Raw genomic sequence first — 23888 nt, 5'->3', positions numbered from 1 at the left:
TGGCTTCTATTTCCAGTGATCAGGACAATGTATATTTATGTCATAGCCGGGGGGGGGGACGGGGACAAGAGGATGCATCAGTATCACTGGTATTGTTATTTTTTTCTATTATTATTTTATGTTATTATATTTTTATATTATATTTTGTTACATTATTATTATTTATATTATCATTGCTATTATATTATTTTTACATTGTTATATTTTTATATTATTATTATATATTTACATTATATATTGTTACATTATTATTATTATTATTATAATTTTTAAAGTATATGTTATTGCTAAATTGTTGTTAGTATATTGTATATAATAATAATAATACAGGAAAACCTTGGATTGCGAGAATAAAGCTCCGTGCACACTGAAGCTGATAAACTGCAGCTTATTGGCGTTTTGCCTTTTTTTTTTAAAGCCCATAAACTGCACTCTATTAGCTAGATTCAGGATGGCGAGCGCATACTTGCGGCGGCGTAGCTTATGGCATTTAAGCTACGCCGCCGTAAGCTAGCGAGGCAAGTACATGATTCACAATGTACTTGCCTGCTAAGTTACGGCGGCGTAGCCTAAAGCGGGCGGGTGTAAGGGCGCCTAATTCAAATTTGTCTGAGGGGGCGTGTTTTAGGATAATGAGGCTTGACCCGACGTGATTGACGTTTTTTTTTAACTGCGCATGCGCCGTGGGCCTACATTTCCCAGTGTTCATTGGAGGTAAGTCCGCCGCACGGGCCTACTGATTCCGACGTGGACGTAAACGACGTAAATCCCTATTCACGGACGACTTACGCAAACGACGTAAAATTTTCGAATTTCGACGCGGGAACGGCGGCCATACTTAACATTACTATTCCATCTATTTGATGGAATAACTTTAGGCCTGCTAATGCGTTTTTCTGAACGCCCGTAATTTGCGTTCAAAGTGACGTTTTTTGGCGGGGAAAAATGCTCAAAAACGCAAAACGCTTAAAAACGCCAGTGCCAGCGTTTTTTAGCGTTTTTTAATCCATTGAAAAAAAAAAAAACAAGTAAAAAAAAAAAGCTACACTGAAAAACGCTGATTAAAGCTATTGCAAAAACGCAAAAAAACGTTGAAAGGCTCCCTGCAAAGCTACTGGCGTTTTTTTTTTTTATAGCTTTTATCAGCTTCAGCCTAGGTTCACACTGCTGCGAATTCAAAATCGCGGTAAAATGCGCGATTTTACCGCGATATCGCGGCTGCGATTTTGCCGCGATTTCGGGCGCAATTTAATGTAAATCGCGGCCCGAAATCGCAAAAAGTAGTACAGGAACTACTTTTTGAAATCGCAGATGCGGCGTCGCACTGATTAGGACAGTGCCATTGCCGACAATTGCCGCCGATTTGAGATGCGATTTGACATGTCAAATCGCATCTCAAATCGTTCCAAATCGTACCCAGTGTGAACCAGGGCTCAGTGTGCGTGAAGCCTTTGTTCCAGATACACGCTTGTAATCCAAAGCACTTGTATATCAAAGCATTTTTTTTACAGAGAATAGAAGAGAGGCTCCTCCTCTAAGTGTAGCAATATGATGATAAATGTTGTACCTTCATTAAATGTAACCATATTGCTACACTTAGAGGCGCCTCTCTTCTCTTTTATACTCAGTTGTGACATGACACTACTCTTATATCAAGACATCGCTTGTATATCAAGGCAAAATGTATTAACACATTTTGCTTGTCTTGCAAAACGCTCTCAAACCAAGTTACTCTCAAACCAAGGTTTTACTGTACTAATAATAAAATCACATATATTATGGTTATAATATTATTAATATATTTTTATATCATCATCCTCCACAGTTATTGGCTTTTGTATCACATGACCCTCCCTCCTAGATTGTAAGCTCTTATGAGCAAGGCCCTCTGATTCCTCCTGTATTGAATTGTATTGCAACAACACTGTACCATCTGCCCTCATGTTGTAAATCACTGCGCAAATTGTTGGCCCTGTATAAATCATGTATAATAATGTATAATATTTTTTATATATTACTATTATATTTCTATATGATATATTATTGTATATTATATATATATATATATAGGGACAGATCCACAAAGATCTGCCCCGGCGCATCGTATCTGAGATAGGCTACGCCGCCGTACCTTACCTGGCTTTGGTTCGAATCCATAAAGATTTCGCGCCATAAGTTACGGCGGCTTAGTGTATCTCAAGCGGCGTAACGGCGCGGAATTCAAGTTGGGGCGGGTAGGGGGCGTGTTTCATTTAAATGAAGCGCGTCCCCGCGCCGAACGAACTGCGCATGCGCCGTCCCTAAATTTCCCGCCGTGCATTGCGCGCAATGACGTCGCAAGGACGTCATTGTTTAGACTTGGACGTAAATTACGTCCATCCCGCGATTCGCGATAAGGAAACAGGAAGTAGGCTGTATAAGGAAACAGGAAGTGGGCTGTATAAGGAAACAGGTAGTGGGCTGTATAAGGAAACAGGAAGTGGGCTGTATAAGGAAACAGGAAGTGGGCTGTATAAGGAAACAGGAAGTGGGCTGTATAAGGAAACAGGAAGTGGGCTGTATAAGGAAACAGGAAGTGGGCTGTATAAGGAAACATGAAGTGGGCTGTATAAGGAAACAGGTAGTGGGCTGTATAAGGAAACAGGAAGTGGGCTGTTTAAGGAAACAGGTAGTGGGCTGTATAAGGAAACAGGTAGTGGGCTGTATAAGGAAACAGGAAGTGGGCTGTATAAGAAAACAGGAAGTGGGCTGTATAAGGAAACAGGAAGTGGGCTGTATAAGGAAACAGGTAGTAGGCTGTATAATGAAACAGGTAGTGGGCTGTATAAGGAAACATGAAGTGGGCTGTATAAGGAAACAGGAAGTGGGCTGTATAAGGAAACAGGAAGTGGGCTGTATAAGGAAACAGGTAGTAGGCTGTATTATGAAACAGGTAGTGGGCTGTATAGAAAAAACAGGAAGTGGGCTGTATAAGGAAACAGGAAGTGGGCTGTATAAGGAAACAGGAAGTGGGCTGTATAAGGAAACATGAAGTGTGCTGTATAAGGAAACAGGTAGTGGGCTGTATAAGGAAACAGGAAGTGTGCTGTATAAGGAAACAGGAAGTGGGCTGTATAAGGAAACAGGTAGTAGGCTGTATTATGAAACAGGTAGTGGGCTGTATAAGGAAACAGGAAGTGGGCTGTATAAGGAAACAGGAAGTGTGCTGTATAAGGAAACAGGAAGTGGGCTGTATAAGGAAACAGGTAGTAGGCTGTATTATGAAACAGGTAGTGGGCTGTATAAGGAAACAGGAAGTGGGCTGTATAAGGAAACAGGAAGTGGGCTGTATAAGGAAACAGGAAGTGGGCTGTATAAGGAAACAGGAAGTGGGCTGTATAAGGGATTTACTGGCAGAAAAAAATGGGATTTCCCTCACTTTAGAGAGATTTCTTCTCATGTGTTGTGTCTGCAGGACTGGAAGTGAAAGGAAATCCCAAAACATCCCTGATTTTGTATGAAAAATTGATCGTACAGCATTTCTGAGCCCTGATGAAGGAAGGACCCTTTGAACCCCAAAATGCATTGACTTTTTATGATGTAAGAGATTGTAAGGCTGAAACCAAGCCCTGACGAAGGTAGACCCTTTGAACCCCCGAAACATGTTGCTTTTTATGATATGAGATTTTACAGAAGAATCCAAGCTCTGATAAAGATGAATCTCTTGAAGCCTGAAACATGTTGACTTATTACATAAGAAAATGTACAGCAGTACCAAGCCTTGACAAAGGGGGGGCCCTCTGAGCCCCAAAAACACATTGACTTTTAATGAGATAAGTGATTGTACGGCTGAAACCAAGCTCTGATAAAGGGGAATCCTCTTAACCCCCAAAACATATTGAATTATAACAGTCAATCCAACCCTGAAAATAAGCCACTTGACCTCCCCTAATGATTAACCCCTAAGAGCCAAACCTAACCCATAATATAAGCCCTTACCACTTTACACCCCCAACATTTAACCCCTAAGAATCGAGTCTAACACAAATCTTACCCTTACAGTAAACATCTTACCATCACCCCCCCCCCCAACATTTAACCCCTAAGAGCCAAGCCTTACAAAAACCCAACCCCTAAAGTAACCTTAGCCACTTGACCCCCCCCCAACATTTAACCCCCTAAGAGCCAAGCCTTACAAAAACAGAACCCCTAAAATAACCTTAGTCACGTGACCTCCCCCCAACATTTAACCCCCTAAGAGCCAAGCCTTACAAAAACCCAACCCCTAAAGTAACCTTAGTCACGTGACCTCCCCCCAACATTTAACCCCCTAAGAGCCAAGCCTTACAAAAACTGAACCCCTAAAGTAACCTTAGCCACTTGACCCCCCCAACATTTAACCCCCTAAGAGCCAAGCCTTACAAAAACTGAACCACTAAAGTAACCTTAGTCACGTGACCTCCCCCCAATATTTAACCCCTAAGAGCCAAGCCTTACAAAAACCCAACCCCTAAAGTAACCTTAGCCACGTGACCTCCCCCCAATATTTAACCCCTAAGAGCCAAGCCTTACAAAAACCCAACCCCTAAAGTAACCTTAGTCACGTGACCTCCCCCCAACATTTAACCCCCTAAGAGCCAAGCAGAACACAAACTGAACCCCTGATCACCTAACCCCTCCGCCAAATGTTTAACCCCTATGGGCCAAGCCTTACAAAAATCGAACCCCTAAAGTAACCTTAGTCACGTGACCTCCCCCCAAAATTTAACCCCTAAGAGCCAAGACGAACACAAACCTAACCCTTACAGCAGTGGTCTCAAAGTACCGGCCCGCGGGCCATTTGCGGCCCGCGGACCAGTTATAAATGGCCCTCAGGCAGGGTGGAAGTGAGGGGAGCAAAAAAAAAAAAAAAAATTTTTTTTTTTTTTTTTTTTTTTGAGCTGGGGTGCCATCTGGTGGTGAGCCGTTGGTATTACAAGTTTTTACCACCAGATGTGAGCTGGCACCATCTGGTGGTGGCCGTTGGTATTACAAGTTAAGCATTACAAGTTAAACAGCAATTCTAATGTCATTTTACACTATTTTCACTGCCATATTCTTCCCTCTAATTAGAACCCCCAAACATTATATATATTTTTTATCCTAACACCCTAGAGAATAAAATAGCGATCGTTGCAATACTTTCTGTTACGCTGTATTTGCGCAGCGGTCTTACAAGCGCACTTTTTTGGGAAAAAATTACACACATTTTAATTAAAAAATAAGACAACAGTAAAGTTATCCCCATTTTTTTTAATATTATGAAAGATAATGTTACGCCGAGTAAATTCATACCCAACATGTCACGCTTCAAAATTGTGTCCGCTTGTGGAATGCCGACAAACTTTTTTACCCTTTAAAATCTTCATAGGCGACGTTTAAAAAAATCTACATGTTGCATCTTTTAAGTTACAGAGGAGCTAGAATTATTGCTCTCACTCTACCAATCGCTGCGATACCTCACATGTGTGGTTTGAACACCGTTTACATATGCGGGGCGCTGCTCACGTATGTGTTTGCTTCTGCACGCAAGCTCGTCGGGACGGGGTGCGTTTTCTGGCTCCTAACTTTTTTAGCTGGCTCCTAGATTCCAAGCAAATTTGTCAAACCCTGACTTACACCAGTGCTGGTGGTAATAATGCGCTCGCTGACACCAGTGCTGGGGGTTAATAATGTGTTCGCTGACACCAGTACTGTTGTTTTTGAAGTTTGAAAGTTTGCATGCGGCCCCCCATGGGATATGAAAACTTGTCATGTGGCCCTCAGGTAATTTGAGTTTGAGACCCCTGCCTTACAGTAAACACCTATGCCCTCCGCCAAACATTTAACCCCTAAGAGCCAAGCATAACAAATATCTAGCCCTTACAGTAAGCACCTGATCCTAAACCTCTTCCCCTCCCTTCAACATTTAACCCCTAAGGGCCAAGCCTTACAAAAACCCAACCCCAAAAGTAACCTTAGTCACGTGACCTCCCCCCCAACATTTAACCCCCTAAGAGCCAAGCAGAACGCAAACTGAACCCCTGATCACCTAACCCCTCCGCCAAATGTTTAACCCCTATGGGCCAAGCCTTACAAAAATCTAACACCTAAAGTAAGTTCTTACCATTTAACCTCCCCCAACATTTAACCCCCAAAGAGACGAGCCTAACAAAAATGTAACCCTTACAGTAAGTTCTTACCATTTAACCCCCCCCCCCAAATGTAACCCCTAAGAGACAAGCCTAACACAAATCTAACCCTTACAGTACACACCTTAACCTAACCCCCCCCCCCAAATGTAACCCCTAAGAGACAAGCCTAACACAAATCTAACCCTTACAGTACACACCTTAACCTAACCCCCCCCCAACAAAAAAACTTTGAACCCCTAATAGCCTAGCCTAACACAAATTTAACCTGCAAAATAAGTCCTTACCAACCCCCCCCCCCCCAACATTTAACCCCTAAAAGACGTTCCTAACACAAACTTAACCCTTAAAGCGATTTTTAACCCCTGAGAGCCAAGCCTATCCCAAACCTAACCCTTAAAGTAAGCCCTTATCACTTAACATCCCCCCAAAACTTAACCCCTAAGAATCAATCCTAACCCAATGCTAACCCTTAAAGTAAATCCTTACCACTTATGTGTCCCCCAACATTTAACCCCTAAGAGCCAAGCTTAACAAAAACCCAACCTCTAAGCTCTTACCACTTAACCTGCTCGCAATATTTTACCCCCCAAGAGTCAAGCCTAAAACAGACCTATTCCTTAAAGTAAGTGCTTATACCTTACTTCTCCCCAACATTTAACCCCTAAGGATCCAGCTTAACACAAAGATAACCCCTAAAGTAAGTCCTCACCACTTCATTTTCCCCAACATTTAACCCCTAAGAGTCAAGCCTAACCCTTAAAGTAAGTCCTTACCACTTAATTCTCCCAACACCTAAAGTAAGCCCTCACCACTTAACGTCTAAAATGTAACCCCTAAGAGTCAAGCCTAGCACAAACCTAACACCTAAAGTCAGCTGCTACCATTTAACCTCCCCCAATATTTAACCCCTGAGAGAAAAGCCTAACAAAAAACCTAACCCTTAAAGTAAGCCCTTGTAATTTAACGTTCCCCAAAACCTAACCCCCAAGAGTCAAGCCCAACCCAAAGCTAACCCTTAAAGAAAGTCCTTATACCTTAATTCTTCCCAACATTTAACCCCTAAAGGATCAAGTGTAACACAAATCTAACGTCCCCCAATATTTAATCCCTGAGAGCCAAGCCTAACAAAAAAGCTAACCCTTAAAGTAAGCCATTTTCACTTAACGTCCCCCAAAATGTAACCCCTAAGAGTCAAGCCTAACCCAAACCTAACCCTTAAAGTAATTCCTTATACCTTAATTCTTCCCAACATTTAACCCCTAAGAGCCAAGCTGAACAAAAACCCAACCACTAAAGTAAGCCCTCACCACTTAACCTGCCCGCAATATTTAACCTCCAAGAGTCAAGCCTAAAACAAACCTATCTTTTAAAGTAAGTACTTATACCTTAATTCTCCCCAACATTTAACTCCTAATGATCCAGCTTAACACAAAGCTAGCCCCTAAAGTAAGCTCTTACCACTTAACGTCCCCCAAAATGTAACCCCTAATGTAACCCTTAAAGTAAGTCCTTACCACTTAATTCTCCCCCTTTAACCCCTAAGAGCCAAGATTGACACAAACCTAACACCTAAAGTAAGCCGTTACCATTAAACCTCCCCAATATTTAACCCCTGAGAGCCAAGCCTAACCCAAACCTAACCGTTAAAGTAAGTCCTTATCATCTAATTCTCCCCATTTAACCCCTAAGAGTCAAGCCTAACACAAACCTAACCCTTAAAATAAGTACTTATACCTTAATTCTCCCCAACATTTAACCCCTAAGGATCCAGCTTAACACAAAGCTAACCCCTAAATAAGCTCTTAACCCCCTAAGAGCCAAGCCTAACCCTTAAAGTAAGTCCTTACCACTTAATTCTCCCCATTTAACCCCTTAGAGACAAAATTAACACAAACCTAACACCTAATATAAGCTGTTACCATTTAACATCCCCCAATATTTAAACCCTAAGAGTCAAGCCTAATCCTTAAAGTAAGTCTTTATCATTTAATTCTCCCCATTTAACCCCTAAAAGTCAAGCCTAACACAAACCTAACACCTAAAGTAAGCTTTTAGCATTTAACCTCTCCCAATATTTAATCCCTGAGAGCCAAGCCTAATAAAAAACGTAACCCTTAAAGTAAGCCCATATCACTTAACGTCCCTCAAAATGTAACCCCTAAGAGCCAAGCCCAACTCAAATCTAACACTTAAAGTAAGTCCTTACTACTTATGTCTCCCTATTATTTAACCCCCAAGAGTCAAGCCTAAAACAAACCTATCCCTTAAAGTAAGTACTTATACCTTAATTCTCCCCAACATTTAACCCCTAAGGATCCAGCTTAACACAAAGCTAGCCCCTAAAATAAGTTCTTACCATTTAACCCCACCCGAAATGTAATCCCTAAGAGCCAAGCCTAACCCTTAAAGTAAGTCCTTACAACTTAATTCTCCCCCTTTAACCCCTAAGAACCAAGATTAACACAAACCTAACACCTAAAGTAAGCTGTTACCATTTAACCTGTCCCAATATTTAACCCCTGAGAGCCAAGCCTAACACAAACCTAACACCTAAAGTAAGTTGTTACCACTTAACAATATTTAAGATCTGAGAGCCAAGCCTAACAAAAAACCTAACCCCTAAAGTAAGCCCTTATAACTTAACGTCCCCCAAAATGTAACCCCTAAGAGCCAAGCCTAACCCTTAAAGTAAGTCCTTACTACTTATGTCTCCCTAACATTTAACCCCTAAGAGCCAAGCCTAACCCAACCTAACCCTTAAAGTAAGTCCTTACTACTTATGTCTCCCTAACATTTAACCCCTAAGAGCCAAGCCTAACCCAACCTAACCCTTAAAGTAAGTCCTTACTACTTATGTCTCCCTAACATTTAACCCCTAAGAGCCAAGCCTAACCCAACCTAACCCTTAAAGTAAGTCCTCTCCACTTATGTCCCCCCAACATTTAACCCCTAAGAGCCAAGCCTACCACAAGCTTACCCCAACACTAATACCCCACATTCTGCCTACTCACCTCCTCAGCACCAATGGTGTACAGACCCCACACCGACACCACACATCGGTGAGATCACGACGCCAGAACAAACCGAAATGCCAATTTTCTATCCAAAAACCACGAACGCCAATTCTCAGCCCCCCGGCGCTTCGCTCTATGACATCACAATCCCGCCATCGCTTCAGCCACCTATCAGACGTTTCCAATGCTCTTTTGCCGCGGTCGCGATGTTATCACCAGAGGCGGACATACACAACGGCACAATCCGAACTCGCTAATCGACTCTTCTTCGTGGGATGAAAGAAAAACGATCATCCGCCAAGGTCTCGTTGCGATTTTTTTTCTTGTCTTCTTCAAATAATCGCAGACTCTCCCGACTCTCATCCCACCGGTACTATAACACCACCTGTGTCCATCCTCCTAAATGATTCCCCTCCCCGGGGGGGCGCCGGAATAAAAGATGATGATTAAGTCGAAGTTAATTCTACCGCCTGGCGTCCGTTCCACAACAAACGCGAGCGCGCCCCCCCGCCGGCACAGCAGCCTTTGCGCCTTTACTCTACAGACCTATATAATCCGGAGGGAGACTCACCTTTCAGGCTGATGGGGAAGGCCGGTGGAGGGTGGGAGCTCCTTCAACCATTGGCTGGAGGGGGGAATAGAAGCCGCCGCATCCAACAGGAAAAAAAAAAAAGGCGATTCTCCCCCCCCCCCCCTCCTTAAGGAAACAGTTTCACCTTGAAGATCCCAGGAGCGCTGCAGCAGTTTCCAGAGACGATACGGCTGTGATGCTTTCTTGTGAGTCACCCATCCACAGGGATTGCCTGCGGATCGGTAGACGGTGACAGAAGGTGTGGCGATGTTGCGGCGGCGGCTCCTGGAATCCGGTTAGAAGCACAAGAAGCCAAAAGGCAGCCCCCCCCCCCCTGCGTTTTTCTGTGGAAGGTCTGCAATCCTGGAGACTTTTGTTCTGTATTATAAGCCTGTGCTGGCGGTGCGACTCTCTTCCCTCTCCCTCTCCCTGCACTGAGCTGAGTGTTCCTCCTTCTCCCACCCCCCCCTCTCCTGTAATGTGCGCACTGCTGGAACGTAAAGCCTCCGGGGCTCGTTCAAGACACTTCTCCTTCCCAGGTGATCGGAGGGGGGGGCGGAGGGGGGGGATCAGTGAACACCTGTCTGAGCATCAGGTTTCCGCCGCTCAACGCCGATGCCTGGGAAGGAGGAGGACGCAGCCGGCGTCCTACAAGAAGAGCAATATGTAAAGAGCAGGAGATAGAGATGCGCAATCCGCTGTTTGCGTTTTAAAAACGCATGCAAATCGCGATTGATGTAAGGCTTTATTCACGCAGGCGTAATTTTTTTTTTTAGGAGAAACGTTCCTGCGAAAAGCTGCATTTACACTTCCGATGGCGGTTTTGTTTGAGCGATTTGCGCACGATTTTGCACGTCGTATAGGGCTGGCCCATTCACCCGAATGCGCGTTTGTCACCCCAAAAAATACGCTTCTGAATGCGCGTTGATCGCCCCCGAAAAAGAAGCTTCTGCTCCTCTTTAGGCGACGAGATTCACCCGACAGAATGGCGAAAAGCAATATGTATAGGGCAGGAGATAGAGATGCGCAATCCGCTGTTTGCGTTTAAACGCCTGCAAATCGCGATTGATGTAAGGTTTCGTTCACGCAGGCGTAATTTTTTTTACGCGCGCACGTTTGTTTAGGAGAAACGTTCCAGAGAAAAGCTGCATTTATGCTTCTGATGGCGGTTTTGTTTGAGCGATTTGCGCACGATTTTGCACGTCGTATAGGGCTGGCCTGTTCACCTGAATGCGCGTTTGTCACCCAAAAAAGAAGCTTCTGCTCCTCTTCAGGCGACGAGCTTTACGCAAATTTGAAACGCGTGGCAGAATGGCGAAAATATGTAAAGGGCAGGAGATAGAGATGCGCAATCCGCCATTTGCGTTTAAACGCACGCAAATCGCGATTGATGTAAGGCTTCGTTCACGCGGGCGTAATTTTTTATTTTTAAGCGCGCGTTTGTTAGGAAAAAAGTTCCTGCGAAAAGCTGCATTTACACTTCCGATGGCGTTTTTTTGGAGCGATTTGCGCGTCGTATAGGGCTGGCCCGTTCACCTGAATGTGCGTTTATCGCCCCCGAAAAAAGCTTTGGCTCCTCTTCCTGCGACGAGCTCCACGGAAATTTGAAAGGTGCGACAGAATGGCGAAGAGCAATATGTAAAGGGCAGGAGATAGCGCTGTGCCGCTGTGCCGCTGTTTGCGTTTAAACGCATGCAAATCGCGATTGATGTAAGGCTTCGTTCACGCAGGCGTAATTTTTTTTACGCACGTGCGTTTTTTTAAGAGAAACTGTCCAGCGAAAAGCTGCATTTATGCTTTTGATGGCGGTTTTGTTTGAGCGATTTGCGCACGATTTTGCACGTTGTATAGGGCTGGCCCGTTCACCCGAATGCGCATTTGTCACCCAAAAAATAAGCTTCTGATCGCCCCCGAAAAAGAAGCTTCTGCTCCTCTTCAGGCGACAAGTTTCACCCGACAGAATGGCGAAAAAGCAATATGTAAAGGGCAGGAGATAGAGATGCGCAATTCGCTGTTTGCGTTTAAACGCACGCAAATCGCGATTGATGTAAGGCTTTGTTCACGCGGGCGTAATTTCTTATTTTTAAGCGCGCGTTTTTTAGGAGAAAAGTTCCTGCGAAAAGCTGCATTTACACTTCCGATGGCGTTTTTTTTAGTGATTTGCGCGTCGTATAGGACTGGCCCGTTCACCTGAATGTGCGTTTATCGCCCCCGAAAAAAAAGCTTCTGCTCCTCTTCATGCGACGAGCTTCACGCAAATTTGAAAGGTGCGACAGAATGGCGAAGAGCAATATGTAAAGAGCAGGAGATAGCGATGTGCAATCCGCTGTTTGCATTTAAACGCATGCAAATCGCGATTGATGTAAGGCTTCGTTCACGCATGCGTCATTTTTTTTTTCACGCATGCGTTTTTTAGGAGAAACGTTCCTGCAAAAGGCTGCATTCACGCTTCCGATGGCGTGTTTTTTGTTTTGTTCGAGCGATTTGCGCGCGATTTTTCACGTCGTATAGGGCTGGCCCATTCACCGGAATGCACGTTTATCGCCCAAAAAAATAAGCTTCTGAATGCGCGTTGATCGCCCCCGAAAAAGAAGCTTCTGCTCCTCTTCAGGCGACGAGCTTCGCGCGATTTTCGAAAGCAATATGTAAAGGGCAGGAGATAGAGAAATGCGCAATGCTGTTTGCGTTTAAACACACGCAAATCGCGATTGATGTATGGCTTTGTTCACGCAGGTGTAACTTTTTTTTTACACGCATGCGTTTTTTAGGGGAAAAGTTCCCGCGAAAGCCTGCATTCACACCTCCGATAATGGTCTTGTTTAAGCGATTTGCGACAGCTTCACGCAAATTTGAAAGGTGGGACAGATTGGCGAAGGGCAATATGCAAAAGGGAAGGAGATAGAGATGCGCAATACTGTTTGCGTTTAAATGCACGTAAATCGCGATTCATGTAAAAATTGTACGCACATGCGTTTTCTAGGAGAAAAGCGAAAAGCTGCATTTACACTTCCGATGGCGGTTTTGTTTGAGCAATTTGCGCGCAATTTTGCACGTCGTACAGGGCTGGCCCGTTCACCTGAATGCGCATTGATCGCCCCCGAAAAAGAAGCCTTTGCTCCTCTTCATTAGTGCCCATCAGTGCCGCCTATCAGTTCCCATCAGTGCCACATCATCATTGCCCATCAGTGCTGCCTATCAGTGCCCATCAGTGCCACTAATTCGTGCCCATCAGTACTGCTAATCAGTGCCCACCAGTGCCTCATCATCAGTGTTCACCAGTGCCCTCTATCAGTGCCCATTAGTACTGCTAATCAGTGCCTCCTGATCAGTGCCCACTAGTGCCACCTCTCAGTGCCCACCAGTACCACCTATCAGTGCCCATAAGTGCAGCCTCATCAGTGCCTGTTGATCAGCGCCCCTCAGTGCCACCTATCAGTTTTCATCAGTGCCACATCATCAGTGCAGCCTCATCAGTGCCTATTGATCAGTGCCCATCGGTGCCACCTATCAGTGCCGCCTATCAGTTTCCATCAGTGCCACCTATCTGTCCCCATTAGTGCCACATCATCAGTGCCGTCTATCAGTTCCCATCAGTGCCACATCATTAGTGCCCATCAGTGCTGCCTATCAGTTCCCATCAGTGTCACATCATCATTTCTCATCAGTGCTGCCTATCAGTGCCATTAGTGCCACTCATCAGTGCAGCTTCATCAGTGCCCGTTGTTGCTGCCTATCAGTGCCACCTATCAGTGTCCATTAGTGAAGGAGAAAAATTACCTGTTTGCTAAATTTTATAACAAAATATGGAAAACTTTTTGTTTTCCAAATTTTCGGTCTCTTTTTGTTTGTGTAGCAAAAAATAAAACCCCCCAGAGGTGATTTAAATACCACCAAAATAAAGCTCTACTTGTGTGAAAAAACTGATACACAAATGTGTACAGTGTTACATGGCTGAGTAATTGTCATTCAAAGTGTGACAGCGCTGAAAGCTGAAAATTGTCCTGGGCAGGAGGGGGAGGGCAAAGTGGCCGGTATTGAAGGGGTTAATAAACACAGAAGTGACCGGAGCCCCTCTGTAATGTGTAAAGTTGTTGTGAATACAGAAGATGTTCTTTGTGTAGTTTGTAGGTCTGCGCAGATTTTTAGGTCAGACTATAAACGCACATACATGACGTTCAGGTCACACGGGGCTCCCTGCTTCTCTGATGCCGCATACAGACGGTCGTTTTATGTGATGAAACAAAACGACGTTTTTCAAACTTCATTTTCAAAAACGATGTAGCATACACACCATCGTTTTTTCCAAAAGCTCTAGCAAATCGCGGTTACGTTCAGCATGTACGACGGACCTCTGTTCCATTCAAACTCGCTTCATAACTTGCTTCTGAGCATGCGCGGGTTTAAAAACGTTGGCCCAGATTCAAGAAGCACTTGCGCCCGCGCAACCATAGGTTGCGCGGCGCAAGGGCTTACTTGCTCCGGTGTAACGAGTGCTCCTGATTCAGGAACCTCGTTACACCGACTGCAGCCTAGGATGTGACAAACATAAGCCTCCTTATGCCTTCATATCTCAGGCTGCATTCTTGCGTTGGCCGCGGCCATTGTGATCGGCGTATAGTATGCAAATTGCGTACTACCACCGATTCACAAAAGTTGCGCGGGCCCTGCGCACGCAAGGTACGGAGTTTCCGTACGGCAACTTTAGCGCAAGGTTGCTCCTGCTAATAGCAGGGGCAACCAATGCTAAAGTATAGCTGCGCTTCCCGCTCGTGAAATTTGAATTTCACGGCGTTTGCGTAAGTGAAACGTGAATGGCGCTGGACGCCATTCACGTTCACTTAGAAGCAAATGACGTCCTTGCGACGTCATTTGCCGCAATGCACGTCGGGAAAGTTTCCCGACGGAGCATGCGCTGTTCGCTCGGCGCGGGAGCGCGCCTAATTTTCAATGATTCCCGCCCCCGGCGGGATCATTTACATTAGGCGCCCTTACGCAGGGCTAATTAGCATAGCGCCCGCGCAATTTACGGAGCTACTGCTCCGTGAATCGCGGGCAAAACGAAATATTTGCGTGGGCGCAGAGAAAAATCTTTGCTCTTTGCCCACGCAAATATTGCTCCGATCTACCTGAATCTGGGCCGTTGTTTTAAACGTCGTTTTGCCCACACACTATCATTTTAAATGACACAAAAAACGAAGTTTTGAAAAACGACACAAAAAATGCAGCATGTTTGCAACAACGTTTTTCCCCACACACGGTCATTTTAAATGACGTTTTCAAAAATGTCGGGTTTTTTTTCCATCACAAAAAACGACCGTGTGTACGCGGCATGATGCCGCGTACACACGGTCGTTTTTCGACATGAAAAAAAACAACATTTATAAAAACGTCATTTAAAATGATGGTGTGTGGGCTTAACGTGGTTTTTCGGCTTCTGAAAAACGACAAAAAAAAAAATTCGAACATGCTGCATTTTTTCACATCGCTTTTTAAAATGTCGTTTTTCCTGTTGTTAAAAATGATCGTGTGTGGGCTAAAATGACGTAAAAAACCTGCGCATGCTCAGAAGCAAGTTATAAAACGGGAGCGCTCGTTCTGGTAAATCTACCGTTCATAATGGAGTAAGCACATTCATCACGCTGTAACAGACAGAAAAGCGCGAATCGTCTTTTACTAACACGGAATCAGCTAAAGCAGCCCAAAGGCGAATGGAACTTCCCCTTTAGAGTGCCGTCGTACGTGTTGTACGTCACCGCGCTTTGTTCATCATTTTAAAAAAACGATGGTGTGTGGGCAACGTCGTTTTTAATGATGACGTTGGAAAAACTTTGTTTTTTTTCATGCTGAAAAACGACTGTGTGTACGCGGCATCAGGCTCTGTATCTATGAAGGTGCGACAGTGGAGTCCATTTATTTCATTTGGCTGTCCAAACGTGCGAAAGACAAAAATCGCACAAAAGAAGTGTGTGACACTTTTTATAGAATTGTTGTCACTTTGCTCCCGTTAGATTTGGCGCCTGAGCTAAATGTGGGTGATAACAAGGCACGTCGGGGGGCATCGGGGCGCTATGAAGACTTAATAGTACTGCTGAGGACGCACTTTTTGTGCTTTATGGGAATGTGTGTGATTTTATATACTTTCCCCCAATACACAAATAGGAAGCTAGCCTGATGTGTGGGGGGACTCTAATGGGGACCTTGATGTAAGAGGGGCTTGATGGGGACTCTGATGTATGGGGGAACTCTTATGGCGACCCTGATGTAGGTTAGAATCAGATGGAGACCCTGATGTAAGGGGTGACTCTAATGGGGACCCCGATATAAGAGTGCCTGATGGGGACCCGGATGGGGACTCTGATGTATGGGAAACTCTGATAGGGACCCTAATGTAAGGGGGGGACTCTAAAAGGGAAACTGATATATGGGGGACTCTAATGGGGATCCTGATGTACCGGGGGGGGACTCTGAAAGGGACACTGATGTATGGGGGGACCCTGATAGGGACAATGATATATGGGGGGATTCTGATGGAGACCCTGATATAATGGGGGACTCTGATGGGGACACTGATGTACGGGGGAGGACTATGATGAGGATCCTGATATACGGGGGAACTCTGATGGAGACTGTGATGTATGGGGGATTCTGGTGGGGACCTTGATATAAGGTGGGACTCTGATAAACAGGGGGGGCTCTGATGGGAATTCTGATGTATGGAGGACTCTGATGTACGGAGGGACTCTGATGGGGATCCTGATGTATGAGGGAGACTCTGATAGGAACAATAACTTATAGGGGGACTCTGATAGGGACAATAACTTATAGGGGGACTCTGATGGGGACACTGATATAAGTGGGGACCCTGATACAAGGGGGGATTGGGACAATGATGTACGGGGGACCCTGATGGAGATCCTGATGTATGGGGGGACGCTGATATAAGGGGGGACAATGATGTACGGGGGGACTCTGATGGAGACCCTTATATAAAGGGGGACTCTAATGGTGACAATGATGTATGGGGGGACTTTGATGGGGACACTGATGTACGAGGGGACTCAGGTGGGGATCCTGATGTATGAGGGAGACTCTGATAGGGACAATAATGTATAGGCTCTGATGGGGACACTGATATAGGGGGACTCTGATATAAGGAGGGGGCACTCTGGTGGGGACCCTGATATAAGGGGGGACTCTGATTGGGACAATTATGTACGGGGGGGACCCTGATGGAGATCCTGATGTCTGGGGGACTCTGATATAAGGGGGGACTCTGGGGGGAACCTAATATAAGGGGGGACTCTGATATAAGCGGAGATAAATGAGAATGTAGGGGTGTGTTGTATTTGTTGGAGTCAGTGTCGGTTTTCCTCCTGTGATTATTGAATGACATATAAAAGGTCGGGAGACTCTGATTTCCATAGAAGACGCCAGCTGCACAAACATCGCATCATACTGTATAGAGCACACAGCTCAGCCAATCACAGGAGGACTCTGCTGAGCTCCATCACCGACTTCTATCATTTCTCTTCACTACAATCATCAGGGGAGATTAAAGCAGAACTCCGACACACAAATACATTTCTATCTCTTCCTCAATAAGGAGAGAAATCCACTCCGAGCACCAAATGTCTTTGCAAACCCCAAATTTACCTTATAAAGAGAGCCGGGACATCATCACTGTACAGCGGAGCTGAGGGGAGGGGCCCAGCAGGCTCCACCCACTACAGAAAACTATAGGAGGGGCGGAGACAAGACCAGTCCCCCTGCACAAGGAGAGAGAGCAGAACTGTGGGAGGGGTCCAGCAGGCTCCACCCACTACAGAAAACTATAGGAGGGGCGGAGACAAGACCAGTCCCCCTGCACAAGGAGAGAGAGCAGAACTGTGGGAGGGTTCCAGCAGGCTCCACCCACTACAGAAAACTACAGGAGGGGGCGGAGACAAGACCGGTCCCCCTGCACAAGGAGAGAGAGCAGAGCTGTGGGAGGGGCCCATCAGGCTCCACCCACTACAGGAAACTATAGGAGGGGCGGAGACAAGACCAGTCCCCCTGCACAAGGAGAGAGAGCAGAACTGTGGGAGGGTTCCAGCAGGCTCCACCCACTACAGAAAACTACAGGAGGGGGCGGAGACAAGACCGGTCCCCCTGCACAAGGAGAGAGAGCAGAGCTGTGACATCATCACTGTACAGCGGAGCTGAGGGGAGGGGCCCAGCGTGTTAGGGGTGGTGTTAGGGTTATAGGAAGGGTTAATGTTAGGGTTACATGGATGGTTAGTGTTAGGGTTATAGGAAGGGATAATGTTAGAGTTACAGGGAGGGTTAGTGTTAGGGTTACATGGATGGTTAGTGTTAGGCCGGGTACTCACGACCAAACATGTATGGTGAAAGCGGTCCGTCGGACCGTTTTCACCATACATGTCTGCCAGAGGGCTTCTGTACGATGGTTGTACACACCATCGTACAGAAGTCCGCGCGTAAACAATACGCGGGGCGTGTCCGCGGTGTCGCCGCGTCGATGACGCGGTGTCGCCGCGACAATGACGCGGCGAAGTGGGCGGCCCGCCTTTAAAATGCTTCCACGCATGCGTCGAAGTCATTCGACGCATGCGAGGGACGGCGGGCGCCTGGACATGTACGGTAGGTCTGTACTGACGACCGTACATGTCCGAGCGGGCAGAATTCCAGCGGACTGTTTTAAAACAAGTCCAGGAATATTTGTCCGCTGGGAAAAGGCCCGGCGGGCAAATGTTTGCTGGAATTCGGCCCGCTCGCGCCCACACACGACCAAACATGTCTGCTGAAACTGGCCTGCGGACCAGTTTCAGCAGACATGTTTGCTCGTGAGTATGGGGCCCTAGGGTTATAGGAAGGGATAATGTTAGAGTTACAGGGAGGGTTAGTGTTAGGGTTACATGGGGGTTGGTGTTAGGGTTAAAGAAAGAGTTAATGTTAGGGTTATAGAAGGGGTTAGTGTTTGGGTTATAGGAAGGGTTAGTGTTAGGGTTACAGGGAGGGTTAATGTTAGGGTTACAGAAGGGGTTAGTGTTAGGGTTATAGGGAGGGTTAGTGTTAGGCCCCGTACACACGACCAAACATGTCTGATGAAACTGGTCTGCGGGCCAGTTTCAGCAGACATGTTCGGTCGTGTGTAGGCCTGAGCGGACAGGATTCCAGCAAACATTTGCCCGCCGGGCCTTTTTCCAGCGGGCAAATATTTCCGGACTTGTTTTAACTACTTAACCCCCGGACCATATTGCTGGTCAAAGACCAGAGCACTTTTTGCAATTCGGGACTGCGACGCTTTAACTGACAATTGCGCGGTCGTGCGACGTGGCTCCCAAACAAAATTGGCGTCCTTTTTTTCCCACAAATAGAGCTTTCTTTTGGTGGTATTTGATCACCTCTGCGGTTTTTATTTTTTGCGCCATAAACAAAAATAGAGCGACAATTTTGAAAAAAAATAATATTTTTTACATTTTGCTATAATAAATATCCCCCAAAAATATATATAAAAAATGTTTTTTCCTCAGTTTAGGCCGATACGTATTCTTCTACATATTTTTCGTAAAAAAAAATCGCAATAAGCGTTTATTGATTGGTTTGCGCAAAAGTTATAGCGTTTACAAAATAGGGGGTATTTTTATGGCATTTTTATTAATATATTTTTTTTACTAGTAATGGCGGTGATCAGCGATTTTTTTTCGGTACTGTGACATTATGGCGGACACTTCGGACACTTTTGACACATTTTTGGGACCATTGGCATTTTTATAGCGTGCTATAAAAATGCATTGGATTACTATAAAAATGCCACTGGCAGTGAAGGGGTTAACACTAGGGGGCGGGGAAGGGGTTAAGTATGTTCCCTGGGTGTGTTCTAACTGTAGGGGGGGGGGGGACTCACTGGGGGAAACACTGATCCTCTGTTCATACATTGTATGAACAGAAAATCAGCATTTCCCCCCCTGACAGGACCGGGAGCTGTGTGTTTACACACACAGCTCCCGGTCCCCGCTCTGTAACGAGCGATCGCGTGTGCCCGGCGGCGATCGCGCCCGCCGGGCACACGCACGGGACGGTGGCTGGTCGGCTAGTGGTTAAAACAGCCCGATGGAATCCTGCCCGCTGTACAGACCTAGCGTATATGTCCGAGCGCCCGCCATCCCTCGTATGCGTCGAATGACTTCGACGCATGCGTGGAAGCATTGAACTGGCAGGGCCGCCCACGTCGCCGCGTTATCGTCGCGGCGACGGCGCGGCCACGCCCCGCGTATTGTTTACGCGCGGATTTCTGTATGATGGTGAGTACAGCCACCGTACAGAAATCCCCGGGCAGACATGTACGGTGAAAACGGTCCGGCGGACCGGTTTCATCGTACATGTTTGCCCGTGTGTACGCGGCCTACGGGTTACAAAGAGGTGTAGTGTTAGGGTTACAGAAGGGATTAGTGTTGGGGTTACAGAAGGGATTAGTGTTAGGGTTACAGAAGGGATTAGTGTTAGGGTTACAGAAGGGATTAGTGTTAGGGTTACAGAAGGGATTAGTGTTAGGGTTACAGAAGGGATTAGTGTTAGGGTTACAGAAGGGATTAGTGTTAGGGTTACAGAAGGGATTAGTGTTAGGGTTACAGAAGGGATTAGTGTTAGGGTTACAGAAGGGATTAATGTTAGGGTTACAGAAGGGATTAGTGTTAGGGTTACAGAAGGGATTAGTGTTAGGGTTATAGGGAGGGTTAGTGTTAGGGTTACAGAAGGGGTTAGTGTTAGGGTTACAGAAGGGATTAGTGTTAGGGTTACAAAAGGGATTAGTGTTGGGGTTACAGAAGGGATTAGTGTTGGGGTTACAGAAGGGTTTAGTGTTAGGGTTACAGAAGGGATTAGTGTTGGGGTTACAGAAGGGATTAGTGTTAGGGTTACAAAAGGGATTAGTGTTGGGGTTACAGAAGGGATTAGTGTTAGGGTTACATGAAGGGATTAGTGTTAGGGTTACATGAAGGGATTAGTGTTGAGGTTACAGAAGGGATTAGTGTTAGGGTTACATGAAGGGATTAGTGTTAGGGTTACATGAAGGGATTAGTGTTAGGGTTACAGAGAGGGTTAGTGTTGGGGTTACAGAAGGGATTAGTGTTAGGGTTACAGAAGGGATTAGTGTTAGGGTTATAGGGAGGGTTAGTGTTAGGGTTACAGAAGGGGTTAGTGTTAGGGTTACAGAAGGGATTAGTGTTAGGGTTACAAAAGGGATTAGTGTTGGGGTTACAGAAGGGATTAGTGTTAGGGTTACATGAAGGGATTAGGGTTACATGAAGGGATTAGTGTTGAGGTTACAGAAGGGATTAGTGTTAGGGTTACATGAAGGGATTAGTGTTAGGGTTACATGAAGGGATTAGTGTTAGGGTTACAGAGAGGGTTAGTGTTGGGGTTACAGAAGGGATTAGTGTTAGGGTTACAGAAGGGATTAGTGTTAGGGTTACAGAAGGGATTAGTGTTAGGGTTACAGAAGGGATTAGTGTTGGGGTTATAGAGAGGGGTTAGTGTTAGGGTTACAGAAGGGATTAGTGTTGGGGTTACAGAAGGGATTAGTGTTAGGGTTACAGAAGGGATTAGTGTTGGGGTTACAGAAGGGATTAGTGTTAGGGTTACAGAAGTGATTAGTGTTAGGGTTACAGAAGGGATTAGTGTTGGGGTTACAGAAGGGATTAGTGTTGGGGTTACAGAAGGGATTAGTGTTAGGGTTACAGAAGGGGTTAGTGTTGGGGTTACAGAAGGGATTAGTGTTGGGGTTACAGAAGGGGTTAGTGTTGGGGTTACAGAAGGGGTTAGTGTTGGGGTTACAGAAGGGATTAGTGTTATGGTTACAGAAGGGGTTAGTGTTGGGGTTACAGAAGGGGTTAGTGTTGGGGTTACAGAAGGGATTAGTGTTAAGGTTACAGAAGGGATTAGTGTTAGGGATACAGAAGGGGTTAGTTTTGGGGTTACAGAAGGGATTAGTGTTAAGGTTACAGAAGGGATTAGTATTAGGGATACAGAAGGGGTTAGTGTTAGGGTTACAGAAGGGATTAGTGTTGGGGTTACATGAAGGGATTAGTGTTAGGGTTACAGAAGGGATTAGTGTTAGGGTTACAGAAGGAATTAGTGTTGGGGTTACAGAAGGGATTAGTGTTAGGGTTACAGAAGGAATTAGTGTTGGGGTTACAGAAGGGATTAGTGTTGGGGTTACAGAAGGGGTTAGTGTTAGGGTTACAGAAGGGGTTAGTGTTGGGGATACAGAAGGGGTTAGTGTTAGGGTTACAGAAGGAATTAGTGGTGGGGTTACAGAAGGGGTTAGTGTTAGGGTTACAGAAGGGTTTAGTGTTAGGGTTACATGAAGGGATTAGTGTTAGGGTTACATGAAGGGATTAGTGTTAGGGTTACAGAAGGGATTAGTGTTAGGGTTACAGAAGGGATTAGTGTTAGGGTTACAGAAGGGATTCGTGTTGAGGTTACAGAAGGGATTGGTGTTGGGGTTACAGAAAGGATTAGTGTTAGGGTTACAGAAGGGATTAGTGTTGGGGTTACAGAAAGGATTAGTGTTAGTGTTACAGAAGGGATTAGTGTTGGGGTTACAGAAGGGATTAGTGTTGGGGTTACAGAAGGGATTAGTGTTGGGGTTACAGAAAGGATTAGTGTTAGTGTTACAGAAGGGATTAGTGTTGGGGTTACAGAAGGGATTAGTGTTAGGGTTACAGAAGGGATTAGTGTTAGGGTTACAGAAGGGGTTAGTGTTAGGGTTACAGAAGGGATTAGTGTTGGGGTTACAGAAAGGGCTAGTGTTGGGGTTACAGAAAGGATTAGTGTTAGGGTTACAGAAGGGATTAGTGTTAGGGTTACAGAAGGGATTAGTGTTGGGGTTACAGAAGGGATTAGTGTTAGGGTTACAGAACGGATAAGTGTTAGGGTTACAGGGAGGGTTAGTGTTAGGGTTACAGAAGGGATTAGTGTTGGGGTTACAGAAAGGGCTAGTGTTGGGGTTACAGAAAGGATTAGTGTTAGGGTTACAGAAGGGATTAGTGTTAGGGTTACAGAAGGGATTAGTGTTGGGGTTACAGAAGGGATTAGTGTTGGGGTTACAGAAGGGATTAGTGTTAGGGTTACAGAAGGGATTAGTGTTAGGGTTACAGAAGGGATTAGTGTTCTTATTATTTTATTATAGAGACAACACACCCAACACAAGGACTGAGCAGATTTTAGACGGGTCGGGGGCGGGGCTGTCTGCCCAAGTAAAGGAAATGTGGGGTCACTGGGCCCCATAGAATAAGAAGGGGGGAGGGGTATAATGTGCTCCTTTATATATTCGGGAGTGATGGGAAAACTCCCGGCGATGGTCACGCCCGTGTTGGAAATATTTATTGTGTGGCTCCGGTGACATGTAATCACAGAGCTCTGAATTGTGTCCTCCGTGGCTCATAGAAGAGAGGAGAGAAAAGTGCAGTCGTTTTCAGTGGTGGTGTGTGTCGGGTATTTTTAGCCCCGGCTGATGAAAGGCCTTCCTATAGTAAACATGGAGCTGAAGACGAGACGGGAGTGAGTCACAATCAAGCCCAACGCTGACCTTACTGCACCACTTTGCAGCTGTAGAAAGTCATTTCCTGAGCAGTAGACGGAACACTCGGGCTCTTTCTATAAACACGTCGGGGGCACGTGGAGCGAGCCGATGAAAGGGGGAAAGGATTCGCAGCACCGGCCCGGGCCCGGGACACTTTCTTATCATGGGGCCAGCTCTATCAGACATGAAAACGTCATTTAGAAGAAAACCTTTTACTCCAGAAAAAAAAAAAATACAAATGCAAATAAAATATGTAATTTTAGCTTTGTAATGCAGGTACCCCTGCCGGAACACATAGCCGGGTCCTGGACGTTATTTTTTTGTACAATGACACCAATGTCGGGCGTTATAATACAGCAATGTAAAGGACATCGTTCCGTACTCCTGACTCCAGCACTCTGGTGTATTTATTGACTCAACAGTTGCTGGTTGCTTTGGTTGGCAAGTACTCTCGAATGGTTTTAATTAGGGTTGTCCAGATACCGATACCAGTATCGGTATCGGGACCGATACCGAGTATTTGCGGGAGTACTCGTACTCGCGCAAATACCCCCGATACCTAAATA

General features: G+C 45.6%; 1 protein-coding gene across 2 annotated transcripts in view; it reads right to left on the bottom strand.

Annotated features, from left to right (window-relative positions):
- PLEKHG5 (pleckstrin homology and RhoGEF domain containing G5) overlaps positions 1 to 10169 on the bottom strand; it is a 207937-nt gene extending 197768 nt beyond the window's left edge. Inside the window, exon 1 of one of the 2 annotated variants that reach the window (XM_040326507.1) lies at positions 9738 to 10169. The gene's annotated coding sequence lies outside the window, so the exon portion shown is untranslated. Of the gene's footprint in view, positions 1 to 9163; positions 9711 to 9737 lie in introns of those variants that run through there. The other variant, XM_040326508.1, reaches the window with a different exon arrangement.
- Between the last annotated feature and the right edge of the window lie 13719 nt (positions 10170 to 23888).

The sequence above is a fragment of the Rana temporaria genome, chromosome 10, assembly GCF_905171775.1.
Source record: "Rana temporaria chromosome 10, aRanTem1.1, whole genome shotgun sequence".
NCBI classification, from domain to species: Eukaryota; Metazoa; Chordata; class Amphibia; order Anura; family Ranidae; genus Rana; species Rana temporaria.
Note: the sequence above shows the minus strand (reverse complement) of the source record. Positions and strands in the feature narration are given on the sequence as shown.